This window comes from Salvelinus namaycush, chromosome 5 (assembly GCF_016432855.1).
Source record: "Salvelinus namaycush isolate Seneca chromosome 5, SaNama_1.0, whole genome shotgun sequence".
In the NCBI taxonomy this organism is placed as follows: domain Eukaryota; kingdom Metazoa; phylum Chordata; class Actinopteri; order Salmoniformes; family Salmonidae; genus Salvelinus; species Salvelinus namaycush.
Window position 1 is genome coordinate 39,924,552 of NC_052311.1, and position 11,193 is coordinate 39,935,744.

The 11,193-nt window shown below is 40.5% G+C and overlaps 1 pseudogene; it reads right to left on the reverse strand.

Annotated features, from left to right (window-relative positions):
* Window positions 1-3,629: 3,629 nt before the first annotated feature.
* Window positions 3,630-6,380, reverse strand: LOC120047110 (annotated as a pseudogene).
* Window positions 6,381-11,193: the final 4,813 nt, after the last annotated feature.

The window sequence follows — 11,193 nt, forward strand, 5'->3', positions numbered from 1 at the left end:
GAGACCCCAGCACTGCAGATCAGTGGTAAGGTCAGTAGGAGGTGGGTCAACTCAGCCCTGTAAAGCAAATGGTCTACTCTAGTGGCCATGACTTCACCCACATAATTGAATGGAACATGCATTATACCGTATCTCCACAGCTTCATCGGGAGCATTTTCAGGTTACAGTAGCAATGTAAGGCAGTGGTCTTGACATCGGCATCACACCATTCAGGACCATAGGCTAGGGCAGTGGTCAGAGCTTGACAATGGAGCACTGGTCACGGTACCACTCAGCTGTAGATCAGGGGGAAGGGACTTCATGTTTTTGATTTAACCAACCTGGAAGACCAGGTGTGTTGAATTTAGGCAATCGATGAACTGATCAAATCAAAATAAAATAAAATGTTATTTGTCACATGCTTCGTAAACAACTGGTGTAGACTAACAGTGAAATGTTTACGGGCGCTTCCCAATAATGCAGAGAAAAAAGAGAAATAATAGAAAAATAATAACACAAGGAATAAATACACAATGAGTAACGATGACTTGGCTATATACACGTTGGTCAGGTGTGGTGCATAGTTGGAACAAAATCAGGGTTGCCTATCCATGCTGTAGGTGGTCAATGAGGTGGTCCGTGATGGCTAAACAACTGACACCACTGTGTTTTATCTATAGAGAACCTATAATTCACTTCAACTCAATTTGCTCTATTTCATGTTGTCATTGTACCATCCTCATTTGACTGATTCAAGTCAGTGTCTTCATTTAATTGTATTATAGGCCTAATCCCCTGGTCTTCGTTTAAGATGTGTGGGGAAGAATTAAATAAATCATCAAATTCTGATTAAATGTATGGTTTACTGTACAAAAAAATATGATGAACTTACTGACATTTTGATGCCTTGTGAGGCAAGTAGACAGAATAAGTCAAACCAGTTGTGACCTCCCAACAGTTGGGAAACACTGCAGTTTGAGGAACATTGGAAAAGGGTGCCCTCTGCTGTTTATAATAATGCTAAAATAAAATAGTTTTAATAGGGATTCTGTCTTTCTCTTTCTATTTTTCTGTTTCTCTCTCACTAAAATACAAACATCAAGGTCACATGTTATTGATACATTATTATATATATTTAAAAAAAAATAAGGCAGCATATTTTCTATTTACAAACTGTAATTACACTTTTTCAAAAGTCTTACCAAGAAAACAACAATAACGGCTTTAAACAATGAAGTCAGACTCCTACAACGTTATGGACTGTCTTGACACATTTTTATTTGTACACATTCTGGACACATTTTCTTATCCAGACAACTGCGATACTATTTTTTCCTAAACCAAGTGAAAGAGCTCCAACTCTACATTCAGTTGTGCTGCTCTGTGGCTGACCCTGTGCCTCTCAATGCGTGTTCTATTCTATTCAGATACATGAATAGTTACATGAGTGCATGATTATCTGTGCTACCTTTTGGATGGTGGGGGTAGACAGACACTAGACAGGGACAGGGTGAGCAGGGTGGGATGGGTTAGAGGAGAGGGTGTCTGGGTTCCCTACGGCAGACAGTCTTGGGACAGAGACGCTAGGCTGCAAGGCCTCAGGGGTGCCAGTGCTACTGACAAGGTCCTGGTGTCACATGATGCCATGACGGTGTAAACAAGGTCAAACAAAGTCAGGTTACAGCTGTCTGTCTGTCTGTCTCCCCCAGACTGGCAGGCTGACTGGAACCAGGAAGGTGATGTGTCATTTCCAAAAGAAAGTAGAAAATAAAATAAAACATAAGACGTAACTGAAATAATTATCTGGAGTGTCATCTCTTTTATAGCCCTCATCCACTTTGTGGACTAGCACCCTTTTAAAACACAGAGACCCTCAATTTGACCAGCAAGGTGCCTAGGCTAAGTGCAGAGAGCAAGGTGTATAGGGAGAGATGGAGAAAGGGGAAAAGGTAATGGGGTTGAGTCACAGAGGGGAAAGAAGAGGGTTGAGGTGTACAAAGAGACGGAAGATTTATATAGGCAGTAGTATGGGAAGGAAATATTTTTGAAGTAACAGTTGAAGAGAGTATAGAGAGAGAGTAGGAAGAAAATATAATTATATCGCATTGGTATATTAGTCGATTTAATAATTTGATGTTATTGGAGGAGGTGTGAGCGGAGAGGTAATGTTAATAAATGAGGTACACTGGTACTGATAACATACAAATGAATCCATGGTCGACCAATAACACAATGGAATTTAGTATGTTGAGCACAACCAATCCAATAAGAGACTAATTGGAAACCATGGAGACAACAGGAGTATGTTGACATTGAGACATATTGATCAATATGTCAAAGCACTCTATGCCTGAGGCAATTTTGGAGTAAAAACAGAGAGGGATTACCATAGAGAGAGAGAACGATATAGAAAGAGAGAGAGAGAGAGAGAGAGAGAGAGAGAGAGAGAGAGGAGGGGTTGCACTTTAGTCTCCCCTTAGCCTTGCCGGGGGTGTGACGCTACGCCTATCTGTCTGATCTGGTTTGCTATAGGCTTTTTATTGATCCCAGGCTGGGTGAGGGTAAGGATGAGTGATTTGATTAGGTGCCCCTGGTGGTACTGTCCATCTGTGTGTCTGTGGCCAGTGGTCAGTCTGTTGACTGGTAATACCGTTACATCCTGGGGCCAGTTCCCAGTCCAGCCCAGTTAACACCAGACAATACCAAAACACCCTGGACCGATCCCAGTGATTCCAGTCTAGTTCTTAGCATTCAGTCTATCTGTAATAAATGTTTATTCACTCAGCAGTCTCAGCACTGTTAGCAGTAGATAGAGTTCAGTAGAACAGATGTTTCTGTGTGTTCAAAGTCCCACACATCACAATCAATGCACCAATTAATGATATAGCAACACTAACTTTAGGTTGAAAACAAATGCCAAACAATGTGCTAATGGAAAACACTTAAAATGTGTTATTTGTTTTTTTTAGCTATACATTAAAATACACAGTGAAAGTAACGTCAGCCGAATTCAGGTGAATCCAAAATGATAGTGGATCAATCCTTGCAATATCCCAATCTACCTCTGGATGGAGCCTTGCCACCATGAGAAATTTGAACCATATTCTGAATACAAGTACAGTATCTTTACAAGATGGCAACACAAAAATATCCTAACAGGCAATAACCCCTAGCGTGTTATGCTAACCACCCATGAGACTGATCCATTAGCAATATATGTATTTTCTTTAACAGCAGGAACTACTCATGTGAACATAATTACTTTACAATGTAATAACTACAGTATTCTACCGTACAGTCCATTTGAAAACCATAATAGAAAATAAATAATAACACTCTGATCCGGTTGAGGTGTAAGTCAATCCACAATGTAAATTAAAGCACTCCTGCCATAGGTAATGCCCCAGGCAGTGTGCTGGGGATAAGCTGTAATGGTGGTGGTGTGTGTGTATGTGTGTGTGTGTGTGGATGCGAGCACGTGTGGGGAGATGCGCTTGTGCGCGTGCATGGATGCATGTGTGTGCGTGTGTATGTGTGTGTGCCTGCTTTGAGGACAGGACTGTCAGAAGCTGGAATGTGGTGTACGGACCTGGGGCCCACAAGGCTCACTCTCAACACTAGGCCTGCTGGTCGGCTTGCAGTAAGTGAGTCAGCGACGGAAGTGTCCTCTGAGCAGGATGTAGATGAAAGGGTTAATGCTGCTGGCGGCATAGCTGAGGCACACTGACAGGTAGTAGCAGGTGTAGTAGGCCAGTGTGGGCCGCCGCAGTGTTAAGTTGACAAGCTGGAGCATGTGGTAGGGCCCTACGCTCACCAGGAAAACCGCCACTAGGACCAGAACCATCTTGGTGAGGCGGATGGCTCGGTCCCGGGACTGGTTGTTAGCACTGAAGCTGAGGAGGGGAGAGGAACCAGGGGCAGGGGTTAGTGACAATAATGACCAGCATAGAAGCATGAATCAAGAAGTTCCCTCCTGCATTAGATAAGTGATCCCCACTATAATTTTTTTCTATAATTGTGGTTTACTGACTGGATAACCTTGTCCTCAGGCTCAATTTCTACCCACAGAGAAACAGACGGCTAATGACCAGATTACTGAGTGGAGGTCATGGTTCCGTTAGATTTCTCCAGCATAGAACTGTTTTAATGTCATTTCTTTTTAGAACACCCACCAAAACCTGTAATTTCATACCTGTGGGCATCTCTATTTCTAGTGTCTCACATTTACTGTATCTAGTACCTCTGTGTGTCTCTGTGTATATAAGTAACTATCAGGCTCTGCCACGGTTGATGACCACGACTACATTTGACCACGCTTTCTGCCACTCTTGTTCTTCAGGTACATCCTCCAGGTATAGCACAGGATCAGCATATAACAGGTGAGGATAAGGGGCAAGGGCAGAAAGAAAGACGTGATGGTCTGATAGAGGGTGTGCCTGGGGGGAGGGGAGAGAGAAAGAGAAAGAGAGAGAAAGAGAGAGAGAGAGGGAACGAACATGTGTATCAGCTTTCAGTAGCTACAGTACCATCCCACTAGGTGTAACGATCGTCGTACGAAGGAGTGGACCAAAACGCAGCGTGGTAAGTGTTCATGATCAATTTAATACTCAAAACACTCAAACAAAATAACAAAGAGGGAAAACCGAAACAGTCCTGTCAGGTGCAGACACTAAACAGAAAACAACTACCCACAAATGAAAAAGGGAAAAAGGACTGCCTAAGTGTGATTCCCAATCAGACACAACGATAGACAGCTGCCTCTGATTGGGAACCACACTCGGCCAAAAACAAAGAAATAGAAAACATAGAAATAAAGAAACTAGAATGCCCACCCTAGTCACACCCTGGCCTAACCAAAATAGAGAATAAAAACCTCTCTATGGCCAGGGCGTGACACTAGGCAAAAACTGGTTGAATCAATGTTGTTTCCATATAATTTCAACCCCAAAAATATATGTGATGAATGTTGAATCAACGTGGAAAACTAATTGGATTTGCAGAAAGTAAGGGCATTTCATATTTTTTTCACTCAACGTTTAACCTAAATCCAATGACATGGTTAAATGAATTCACGTTAGTTGACTCAACCAAATGTCAATCGAAACTAGACATTGAACTGATGTCTGTGCCCAGTGGGATGTCCCACTGCTATGAATACATTTGATCATTAGATAGGATGCAGGAATTGTAGCTAAACAAATTTTCACACTGTTAAAAGTGTCCCCAGGATTACAGTAATTACAATGAAGGGTGTGAGTACGTAGTAGGTGTTCATTTTTCTACCACTGATTAATACTATGCTTGAAAGCAGCTCTACTTCCGAGAACAGGTTCCTCCGATGGTTTTTCTGCCTGATACCCTAAAAGGCCTCTTTACCAATTTAATTGACATTTGGATTTCTATGAACAGTTTCTGCAGGAGTCCAGTAATTTCCCCAGCCAATAACATGTGTATGGTTTGTTCATAAAGCTAGTTGGGGGGGGGGGGGGTGAATATGGCATTGGAGTAGAGGATCATGATATAGAGACCAGCATGACTCATCTGACCTCTGACCCCATCAGACAAATCTACATTAACTCCAAGTTCTATTAACATCAGATTTCGTATTTCTTTCAGCATTGAACATTTATTTCAAGAGCAAACCAACAACATGATTTCTTGATCTCGTTTACCCCATGTTGAAATCATGTTAGTCAAGTCAATTAAATATCCACCTAAATTCAATGTTGATTTGATGTTATGTCAGGGTTGTGACCTTACCAGAGCACCTCTTTGGGAGTGACCAGGTTCATGGAGCAGCTCTCCAGTCCGTCAGGGAAGCAAATTACCACCCACACAAACAGATTGATCCAGATGGTCTTAGAGCGGGTTCATCGGGTCATCAGACGGAACGGGTGCACCACCGCCAGGTACTAATGAGACAATTGATAGATCAATATGAGGAACTGAACAATTAAACCGACTATATGCCACAAACATACATCTCCATTGAATAACCTAATTTATATCCTTGCAGATATAGACTGACAACAGAACAATCTATAGAAGGGTTGGTTGTTCAGCAACAAAACCGACAAGGTTGGTTTTGGAATGTTGACTACATGTAAACGATATTTTGTCTCCAATGTTTACAAAAAAACATAATACATTTGCACAATGAGCACTTGTTGTCTCTCAAATGCATTGTTAAAGTTGTTGGTTAGCTAGATAGCGAATTTGAGCCATATTAGGATTGACATGAAATCCATCAAACACCTCAAAACAAGACAGTGTCAAGAACAAGATGAAACTATAGTAGCTGAAACGAGACACTTATGATTTCCCGCATGGCAGTTTCTTGTCATTGTTACTGGCCATTTGGCCATCCAGAATCACAACAACTTACGGACTTCTGCCCCATTGAAGCGTGCACATTGTTTTCGTGACATTGTCAGCTAATCCATCTATACAAAGTCAGGTAAGGTCACTATGTTACTGTCTGTAATACAGCGCAGATGAGACTGTAAAGTGAGAGTGAGAGTGTGTAGAGATTGCGGGCGAGACGGTTGAGTTTTCATCATGTGCTGGCTTGGAACAAATGGAAAGGTAACTTTGATCATGAGCAGAACAGTTAGCTAGAGACGATTGTCAGTGGATTCCGCTTCAAATCAAATGTATTTATAAAGCCCTTCTAACATCAGCTGATATCTCAAAGTGCTGTACAGAAACCCAGCCTAAAACCTCAAACAGCAAGCAATGCAGGTGTAGAAGCATCCAACTGGACATTGACACGGAGGCCACTACGCTCATCAATTATACAACTGAGGTCATGACACCATCTGCATATCACTAGAAACAGGGCATTCAGGGTAAAGAAAACCCATGAATTATTCAACTTCCACAAACCAGTTAATCTGTTAGTTGTTCTAATCTGAGCCAGATATCACTTTTAAGAAGTTGAGGGAAATTGATTTTCCCTCCAAATTATGCGACCTCCTTTGAAAAATTGTGCATGTTTTTAGTGGGACTCTGGCATTTTGTATGCAATTTGTATAAGAGTGAATTTAACAAAACCAGAGTAGAACATCTAGAAATGGCTCTGAATTGGATGGTAAATAAAGTATAGACAGTGTAACAGCAATTTGGAAAACTAAAGGACATTATTGATTACGTACTACAGTTTTCTATGGAAGTATAAATAGGAATGCAATCACAGACATCATGGAATGTAGAGTGTATGGTGAATGCACAATGTTAACATACAAAACGTTTGTACCGCGACCCCTGTGAAAGGAAATGTTAGGAACAGTACTGTACTAAACGCACTACAGTGGCGTGTTCGCCTGGCTGATGGGTAAAATCCATTTGAATGCAATCACTTTTTGACAGCATCCCTTTTGATTGGAACAAAACCTTCCATACATATTTGCCCATTGTTGAAGTGCTCAGAAAGTGACTTTTTAGACCTGAATGCAAAAACATTCAAGAGATAAAGGTGCTCAAGATACCCTATTTTGCATACCCCACCATACCATGAGATATCCATGTCTTCATCTCTGGAAAAGATTAACAGTTGAGATTGATATCATTTAAAAGCTTACAAACAGGGTTGTCAAACTATTTTCTAATTTAAAAAATCAAAAAATACCCTGGGGAAACCAACCTCCCAAAAAGCCGTATTACATGTGTTATGATAATTTTGTTGTTTTCCCTATGACCTGTTAGTTCATATGCCTTGCGACTGTGATATATAGGCCTAAGGCCGAGACAATAAGAAGACACAGTGGCACACCTTTGTTTCATCACAAAACAAGACAGCAACCTCTGTCCGGTGAAATCCACAAACCATATTGCATGTAACAAACAGCTACATGACCTACAGCATGTTCAAGCAAGTTAATGTTGCCGACATTTTCGGACTACTAAACAACTATTGATTTAGAACCACAGAGAGTTACATGACCTACAGCAAGTCGCAAAGAAAACAGGAGCTGCCTCCACTATTCCAGTACCATTTCAACATCATCAAATCACCTATGCTTAGTCTAATACTGTAACAACTAAAAGATACCAAAAACAATTTAGTCCAATCAACGTAAGCTAAATATGATTTGGCTGTCCATGGTTCTGATTTCTGTGTGTGTGTGTGTGTGTGTGTGTGTGTGTGTGTGTGTGTGTGTGTGTGTGTGTGTGTGTGTGTGTGTGTGTGTGTGTGTGTGTGTGTGTGTGTGTGTGTGTGTGTGTGTGTGTGTGTGTGTGTGTGTGTATGCATTCAAGTAGAAAAAACGCTGACTCACCCTATGCCAATGTCATCCTTCTCTCTTTCATGTTGACAAACGGTCTATGACTCCGTCATACAGTACGCTTATAGTTTTTGTTGTCATAGGCTACCTGGCTAAAATGCTTGCTCACTAGCCTAAGTTCCTTTCATGGGCAACAATGAGCCAGCTAGTTAACATCAGCCTACTACAACTAGCTACATATTGATCTTCCATCCTCTCAGGCCATGTATGAATTTAAAGGTTGGATCAGAATCACCGTTCTAATCATTGGCCAGTACGGAGAATTAAGTAAAACCACAAGTCCAAATCCCTATCTCCATCCATGGCTAATTTGGGAAAGGGCCAAGTTTAGATAGCTAGCCACCCGAGGACAACAACACAACAAGATGCGCATTTTTTCTGTCAATTACATTTTGCTCTCGATGTGATTGGTGTGAAGCCAAATCCAAATTGGCTTCCCTTGACACTTTTTTTGATGCCCCAGGACAATTCACTGTTGAGCTCACTCAGTTTAGCTCAACGCTGATTGGCTATTATTTTATACTTTTGTTTATCAAGGGAGGATAGACATGACTATTTCGTTTTTTTATCGCTTTGGTACTATGTGGTAAAATTTCACAACTCTTAGTATAAAAGTCTAAACAGGTCATCAAAACTTTTAAAAAAGAATTTACTTTAAGAACGTTTTCAATTGACTAAGTACAACAATCAAAATCACACAGTAACTTTTTCACCTAACCTCATCAGTGTTTCATCTAGAAATACCTTTCACAATGCAATGCTCATAATACTTTTCATATGATTCTCAAAAAGTTCTACAGCTACACCATCGAGAGCATCCTGACTGGTTGCATCACTGTCTGGTATGGCAAATGCTCGGCATCTGAATGTAAGACGCTACAGTGGGTAGTGCATACGTGTCAGAGGAAGGCCCCAAAAATTGTCAAAGACTCCAGTCACCTCACCCAAGTCATAGACTGTTCTCTCTGCTACCACACAGCAAGCGGTACCAGAGCGCCAAGTCTAGGTCCAAAGGGCTTCTTAACAGCTTTTACCCCCAAGCCATAAGACTGCTGAACAATTAATCAATTGGCCACCCAGACTATTTTCATTGACACCCTCTATGCATAGTCACTTTACCCCTACCTACATGTACAAATTACCTCAACTAACCTGTACCTCCCGCACATTGACTCGGTGCCGGTACCCACCGTATATATAGCCTCGTTATTGTTATTTTATTTGTTAATTTTTATGTAATTTTTTACTTTAATTTATTTAGTAAATATTTTCTTAACTCTATTTCTTGAACTGCATTGTTGGTTAAGGGCTTGTAAGTAAGCATTTCACAGTAAAGTATTTATTTTTTGGGGGGGTGAGCTTTATTATTGCAAATATACTGAACATAAATATAAATAAAATATGCAACAATTTCAAAGATTTTACTGAGTTACAGTTCATATAAGGAAATCAGTCAATTGAAATCAATCAGAATGAGTTTTTCTCCAAAGAATGGGTTATTACAGACAGATATACTCCTCATGACCGCACATTTTAAAGTGACCTTTTATTGTCCCCAGCACAAGGTGCATCTGTGCAATGATCATGCTGTTTGTTTAATCAGCTTCTTGATATGCCAGACCTGTCAGGTGGATGGATTATCTTGGCAATGGAGAAATGCTCACTAACAGGGATGTAAACAAATGTGTGCACAACCTTTTTGAGAAATATGCTTTTTGTGCGTATGAAAAATGTCTGGGATTTTTTATTTCAGCTAATGAAACATGGGACCAACACTTTACATGCTGCTTTTATATTTTTGTGGCTTCTACCAATGTAATTGTCTGCATCATTTCCAATCCCCCATGAATGTTTTTATGAATATATATATTATTTTAAATATACATTGTATATATTTTCCTGTATCATTTTCCCATAACCCTACCACCCCTCCCTAATTGGAGTAAACTAATGGACTACAACACTTAGGCTTCTACTTCAAACTCATACAGTACATACTATATACATTTTACAAACACAGTATATTTTACATCAGTTATCTTTTGTTTGTTTTTAGTTCTAACCTTCAGCTCCGCTCAACCCCTCCCATCTATCTCCGAACACCATCCAGTTTTTTTTTAACTGTGCTGTGATGTTTCTCAAAAGTTCTGAACCTTTCTATTCTGATAGTTTCTACAATGTACAGTTTATCGAATACGAGAGCTACACATTTCCCTTTTATTCTATTCACTTTGAATAGTGGGTGCAGAATTCTGCAATTTCCTTCATGAACTGATCATTCATTCCTATTTTCATGCCAGCAAGTCTTTTGCCCAGGTTTTTAAACAGCGGCCTTACCATGGCAGAGGCTGCCAGATTAGTTCAACCCAATCTGAAAAGATCAAAGGTCAATTCGATCATGAGAACATTTTGCCAAGAAAACCGGTAAATCTGCAGAATATGCACTATGCTTTACCATTACATTTACAGTAAATTACATATTGTAAATTCACAAAACATGTTACAGTATTCTTACAGTACGATCTATTGACAGTATACTCTGTTCTACCCTCAGAATTTACAGAAGGCCCCATGGTGATGGCCGTGGCCGTGTGCTGACCGACCAGGAGGAGTGGGCAGTGGTGGAAATGGTGAGGGCCAGGAATGACATACAGTTATCCAAAATAAAGCAGGCCATTGAGGAGAATGATGACAGCTTTGCCAATGTGGCATCCATCAGCCTACCAAGAATCGCCTGCCTTTTGAAGAGGCACCAGGTATCTATGAAACACATTTACCTGGTGCCTTTTGAGAGAAACAATGACCGGGTGAAACAACTGCGGGCCGAGTATGTTCAGGTGCAGCACTATATACTATATTACTGTTACTATTTGATGCCCATGATACTTCACAATATCATACTGGAACTATACTGTAAAAATAACTAACCAA